The sequence below is a fragment of the Corvus brachyrhynchos genome, unplaced genomic scaffold (genome assembly GCF_000691975.1).
Source record: "Corvus brachyrhynchos isolate BGI_N302 unplaced genomic scaffold, ASM69197v1 scaffold32, whole genome shotgun sequence".
Classification (NCBI taxonomy): Eukaryota; Metazoa; Chordata; class Aves; order Passeriformes; family Corvidae; genus Corvus; species Corvus brachyrhynchos.
In genome coordinates this window covers 3,791,805-3,798,828 of record NW_008237919.1, presented here as the reverse complement: position 1 = coordinate 3,798,828, position 7,024 = coordinate 3,791,805, and positions in this window count along the sequence as shown.

Sequence of the window (7,024 nt, the reverse complement as noted above, 5' to 3'; positions counted from 1 at the left end):
ATAATTAAAAACAAAAGACGAAGTTTCCAGATACCTTGTCTTCTAAATGAGTCAAGAAGGAAATCTAAAGAAATGATGGTTACAGCATTAATGGCTAAGAGTAGCAATAGCTGCCATAGATGTCACATTCTGCTGCTTCTTCTTCAGTGTCGGAAGTATGTGGAGCAGGAAAATGTGCAAGATCGGAATTGAGTGTCTAGACTGTGCCTAGTGCTGGAGGAGCCAATCACAAATTGAGAGCTGACAAGGTAGCATATTTACTGCCTTGGCTCCTAGGAATGTGGGAGAAGTAGTTTCATCATGGTGAAAGAAAAAGATTAATCTCCAAATACTGAAATAAATTAAAGAAACTGTGAAGTTACAAGAAATTATAACTTGTAAGTCTTTCTTATCTTCTTAGTTTAAATCATGTAAATTAGGACTATCGTTACTGAAGATAATGAAATAACAATCACTGCATCTGGGAAAGAAATCTGGATTCCTATTCTAGGCCCCAGACTTCATAAAATCAAAATGCTCAAAAAGCTAAGGTGTTGGGTGGAAAAGTCACAGACAATATAAGTAGTTATGTCTTCTGAAATATTACTTTAAAGATATCCAGCAGAGTGTTAATTGCTTTCCTTGGCAAACCTGTAATTCCATATTTTCTGTGTATTAAATATCAAAGTGTAAATGCAGTACTTAAAGCTTTCTGTTCTGAATCTTCAATTATTTCTTGAACTAGATATATCCAATTGGCATATCTAAAATTTTTACTAAAAATCCCATAGATTACTTCATATAGGAAATGAACTACTGGAATTAATGTAAGTACTGCATATGCTAATTGAAATTCCAGTATTATAAAACTGTTAGTGATATCATGACAGGAATTCTGAATGATGAGTACATGATGAAGCTGGGTATTTTTCCTTCTAAAAGTAAGAAAAGTGCATATATGTAAGAATGGAAAATATTATTGAGAACTTGATGAACAAAAGTCAACTGATGTTTCAGTCCCTAAAATGTCACAAAATATATAAGGAACACCAGGTGTGTAGAGCACATTGTGGGTATTGCACTGTGAGAATTTCAATTTTCTAATCTATTAGCCTGTCTTTTTAATGTTTTCATATGATTTAATCATCCACTATGTATCCTCCAATAATATCATAAAGTATACTGAGAAATTAGTAAAGGAAAAGGAAAAGAAAAAAATAGGAAAATAGATAAGAAAGTTAAAATAGTAGATTATGAAGAAGTGATAAGAGATTACTTTGGATAAATTAATATAAGGAAGATTACCTCATCAAGAGACAGATAGGAAGAAGTAGGTATAAAACATCAAGATATATTCAGTGGTTTCAGTTACATTTGATTCTTTTTCAATCAATCAACTTTCTTCTCCCAAGTCTAGTGAAGGTTTGTGACACCAGAAGAGAAGCAAATGATGTCCAAAGACAGCTGTAGCCCTGTGACTTCTTTTATGCCTGTAAACTAAGTAGTGCCAGGGTCCATTTTTTATCCTGAAGCCAACTGGCATAGTCTTGTGAAGGTTTATCCTATAAAACTCTTTTGAGGAAGTGATGCCTCAGTTTTGCCGGGGGAAATACTTAGTCCAGAGGATAGTAAGGTGACCAGTTGAGCTGTAGACCTTTTTAAGTGTCTTGTTTAAAAAAACCAAGAGATAGCTAAAGAAAGTTACCTAAAGATAGGTAGCTCCTATCTTTAATCATAAAATCCCCTGCCAAATGCACTTTACCATTATTTGAACCTTATTTAGACTGTGCCTGGTTTTCATTTTAGGACAATTTCTTTAATTTCTGCCTTGCTTATAATGATCCTGAAAATTGCTTGGCAACTGAAATTAGCCATTGACTAGTATGAAATTTGATGCCCTAAAATCCAGACTCATGACTAAGTTTTCTATTTTTATTGAGATATGCTAAGAAGACAGAAAATTATTTATAAATAATAGGGAAACCATGAAAAATAATGTTAACTATGAAAATAATTATAACAAATCTGTAGTGAAAAAGGAGTGGCAAAAATTTAAATGACTTAAAAATACCAAGATACTTAAACGTGGGTAATATTTTAGCAAAGGTAAAAATTAAAATCCTGACATACAATTGATTGCATGCTTCTTTCTTATCTGTAATCCTCACACACATATATTCTCTAGAAAAATATTATTGTCTTGGATTTTTTGTTGTTGTTGTTGTTTTGAAGTCACCTAAAAATATATATATTCAGACTTCATACATAAAGAGTTATCAATATCAGAAGCAGATCCAGAACAAAAGGTTGTTCAGGTCCAGCACACAGCTTTCAGCAAGATTACTTTTAGTCTTGGTGTGTTTTGATATTTATCTTCAGATATCGACCAGACTTTGTCTTTAACTGTAAACACATCACTAATATTGAAACCACTAATATGCTTAGTTTCTCATGTTGCACAAGCTACTAATAATATAGAAAAACCACAGTAATCCATAATTACCATTGTTCTTGCTTTTATTGATATGTGTATTAGTAAATAAGTAAGAATGAGGCAATATACAAAAATAAATGTATTATTTAATTCCTCGAGTACAGAAACATTTGGGAACAAATTCCTGAATTTTGTATGAGCTCTGTATTCTCAGCATACACAGGCTGTGATCCCAGGACCACCATTAAAAGCACATCTGTGAGCAGCCCAAAGATGTGAATGAACCTCTGATGGTTAAAAAGGTCCAACCAGGTTGATTTTGAGTAGCAGGGTTTGACCTGTTGTTGGGCAAGTAGGAAAACTATCAGATGCTGTTTTAGCAGCACATATTTCTGAGTTTCATAATCTTGAAAATGGTAAGGGAATCTAGAGCCAGGGCAAGAGGTGCTAACAGTGTCCATCTTTCCTACCAAGATCTCAATATTAACACACAAACATTCACATATTATACTAAAAGTTTTCTGAAAATCATGGAACTTTCATAACAACACATTTTAAAAGGAGGGGGAAGTTTTAAAAGGAGTATAACAAAAATGAAGAATCTTCTAAAACTGAACTTGTATAAGAAAGGATCTAAGGAAAACATTTTTAGAAAATGGAAATACTTTTGCTGTCATGCAGGCTTCAAAATTCCATTTCCTTCCTATCAGAGGAAAGTGAGCCTGGTCTGAGATTTTGGAGCACAGTGGGGAAGCTCTACACTGTTTGTGCAATATCTCCTGGAATTTGTATGTAAACTTGATCAGCCTATCTCCCTAACTGGTTCTGTGCATATTTCACAGTTCTCTGGCGATTTCTCTAATGTGATCTGCTTGCTTCTCCTTCTTCTTTCTCCTCTGCATCAATGCAGACTACAGAATATTTGCATCTATTTTATGAATAATACTAAGACATCCATAGGCTTGGTTTAATCACTTAGTAAGGGTCTTTCTACACCTTAAATATAACTGAAAGACAAGGCTGTCATACAAATCACAATGCTGTGCATGCAGTCCTGCCCACTGCCAGAATGAATCCCACAAGCAAGTAATTTTCACCATTTCAGCTTTTCTTCTCCAAGGCATTTAGTATCTAGAAATAATGTTAATTTCGTTGTCAACCATTCACACATTCAATTAAAGCTGCACTAAATAAATGAGATGAAAGCAAAATATTAGCTATAAGGTGTTTTCAAGGTTATAAATTACAGAGTATTTCTTGCAAAATTGTTATTGGACTAAAGGTATGTTTGATATCATGTTAAGGTTTTAACACGTTTTTAAGTCATAATGAATTTAATAATTTCTTCAAGAGAATGAAGGAAATAAAATGGGGGTTTATAATGGAAATTTAAAAATTCCATTTATCAACATCTTGGTGCTAAATTCAAATTACTTGAAATAATTATACAGTGTATTGAAATACTTATTCAATGAGATTTTAAATTCAAGAAAAATATATTAATTTCCTTCAGAACAGAGCTTTTGTGGAATCACAAAGTACTGTGTTGTCATTATCTGGAAACCCTTTTCCTCAGTGCCCAACTTGAATATTTGTCAATTATTTCACCCAGTGAATGTTAATCTTTGATGGACCACACATCCTTAAAAATTCACTTTTTCCCCTCATATTCTATTTTCCTACAGATTTAGATGTACATAAATATAACATTTTTAATAGATTATTTTTGTGTGTGGTTTTTTTAATGAATACATATTATACATTTTCCATTGAAGTTAATAAATTAAAACAACAAAACACATTAGGAGGTATGTGGTTTTCCTGCTATAACCAAATCCCAAAGGTTATGTGAAGTTAAAAGCACAGCTTTTATACAGGAATGGGGAAAAGGGGAAACCCAACACTTTTTCAACATTCATTTTTTCCTACGGATTACAACATGAAGGAAGTGAGATAATATGTTTTATTTCTGTGTTCTGTTAATAATAACTTTGAATATTTAGACTATCTATTGATTAACATTCTAAGATGAGCTGTGAAATTTGCGTGCATTTTTCTAAGAAACGTGTGAGAAGCAATTTTTATCTTAAACAGTTGTAGAAGTTGATTTTATGGCACCCTTAACATGCAGAAATTTCAAAAGACCAATACCACATATAAGATTTTTTGTAGTTTTAGCTTTTTAGCTCTAAAAATTGTTCACATAATAAAGTTTCAGTCTTTTTTGATGCTAATATTCACTGTGTTATCAGTCTTGCGTCTCAAATGTCTATGTGCTCAGTTAGTGATAAAAAATCCCTCAATTCTTTGAGATGCAATATCTATTCAAATTTGGGTGAACTCACATTGACACTATTATTATTCTATGGCAAGCATGATTTTTCAGTGTGTTTCTGTGCAAGGAAAAACCTTTCTCCCAATTCCCTATTTTGGGGTTAAGATTTGCTATTAATATAGCTAAACCCAGGGTTTGACATTATACATTTTTGTCTCTGAATACAAGAAATTCATACAAGGCTATTATAATTGTTAATTATCCTTTCCTCTCTGCCTCTCGACAAGTAGGATCATAAGGGTTATTCTTTGGGATGCTTCACCTCCACAAGGTGTCCTAATAATATTCTTCCCTAACATTCACCCTTGCATTCTTACACTGTTATCTGGACTGATTCATTAAGAAGTGAAGGAAACTAGTGATACACTGGGTCAAAAAAAGGAAAAAGTGACATTTTTCATCGGGGACTGACAATAGCCACTTCTGGGGCTGGGGTCAGAACAGTGTCATCTATTGTTTTCCTTCTGAAGTCTGTAAAAGCTTAAAGGGTGTCACATATTGCTCATGGTGCTCCTCATTTTGGGTACTGGCTATTATCTCAATGTCATAAAAAGTCTTTAAGTTAAAATGGTCAAAAATTTTACAAGTTTCAGGCCTGAGAGAAGATAGATCAGCACTTGTGATAACCCTCCCCTGTAGAAGGTGATGTCTTAGGCAGGAGTGGGCTTAATCCTAGAAATCTCATATGCTTCCTTGTTGTTTCTGTCAAAATTTCCCTCTTCTAGAGGATGGGAAGGAGATGCAAGCAATATACTACAGTTTTACAGAAAAATTTCACTGTAAAACTAATTCCTCCCATAATCCTCCCATCATGATCCTTATTTCAGAGAGATGGATTGCACTTTCAGACCGTCACCTGCCTCTAGCACAGCAGATACAGGTCTTTAAAAGTTATTGGGGACCCAGTTCTTTTTCATGAGATGTTGTAAATTCCTGAAAATTCACTACTTTTCTGTGTCAGGCTCACATGGAACATACAAAACTACAGAAGTGCAATTGTCCTTTTGGAGTTTTAAGTTCAGGGGGTTTTTGGTGGGGTTTGGGTTTTGTTGGTTTTGTTTTGTCTTGGGATTTTGTTTGTTTGGTTGGTTTGGTTTGGTTTGTGTTATTTGGAGAGCAATACACATATATGCAGACATATCTGTGACAAAAGCCCCAGCACAGCTTCTAGTTGCTACTGGGGAAAAACACAAGGCATTTTGGAAAGTATTGCTTTTGGAATAAGAAGAGAGTGACTCAGGATTTCTTAACTTCTATTTTTTGTTCTACATTGTCATATATATAATTTTCTTTTGTATAAATAATAAAATTAGTGAAGTGTAACACTTTGTATTCTGAGAAAAAATAGGTACAAGTTTAATGAGCTGACTGCCAGAGGGTTGCATTGTAGTGATCTTCAAAAAAAGAAGAGATACAATAATTACAGTGAAGAAGCCCTGGATAGCTAATAAGACTTGACTTGATAATTACTGTTCCTGTATCTGTGTTAGAACAAGACTGTCCTTTCTCTACAGCTATGGTATTTCCCTACTCTAAAAGGTACACTGGAGACAGTTTAATTGCAAGTGTCACAAAACACACATTTTGGGCAACATGAAGAAGGGACTGAAGGCTGTTTCTTCATGTTTTTAAACTGAATGTTTAACAGCTGTCTCGGTTACATAATTGTTTCACTGTGGGGGATGCTGTCTCTTTGGGAAATCAGTGAGACTAGCTGGGGTTCTCCTCTGGAAAATATTTTATGGGGCTATGGTATAGTGAAGTGGATGCAAGTTTCACACTTAAAGAAGGTTTCACCGCATAGTCAAAGTGGCATAGGAATAATATGCAATATCCATTTACCCCAAGGCTATTTCAGATTAATCTGACATCTACCTTCTAAGACAATTATCCAAAATTAGCAATAGAAAAAAGCATTTAACCCAGAGTCTCTGAATAGAAGTAGGAATTCTCTTTAAGAGAGTTCTCTATATAGTGATGGAGGAGATCCTGTCCATGTTTTAGGAGGAGAGAGGAAGGAGGATATCTGAGCCAAACTCACAACTGGGATTGTTTGAAATCTTGCCTTTCTTATCGCTGTAGTCATTTCCCTTCTTAACTAAAACCCGTGTGAAACTGTTTCACAACCTACAGTTTACTCTCTGGCTTTGATACTAAACTAACTCCTGTGGATGAGGACATCAGCGAAGGACAGTAACCACTTTGTGTAACTTGTCTGTATGCCTGGCCCAGGAGGTAGGTTCTGGTCAAGAGATATTTTATGCTACCTACATTCA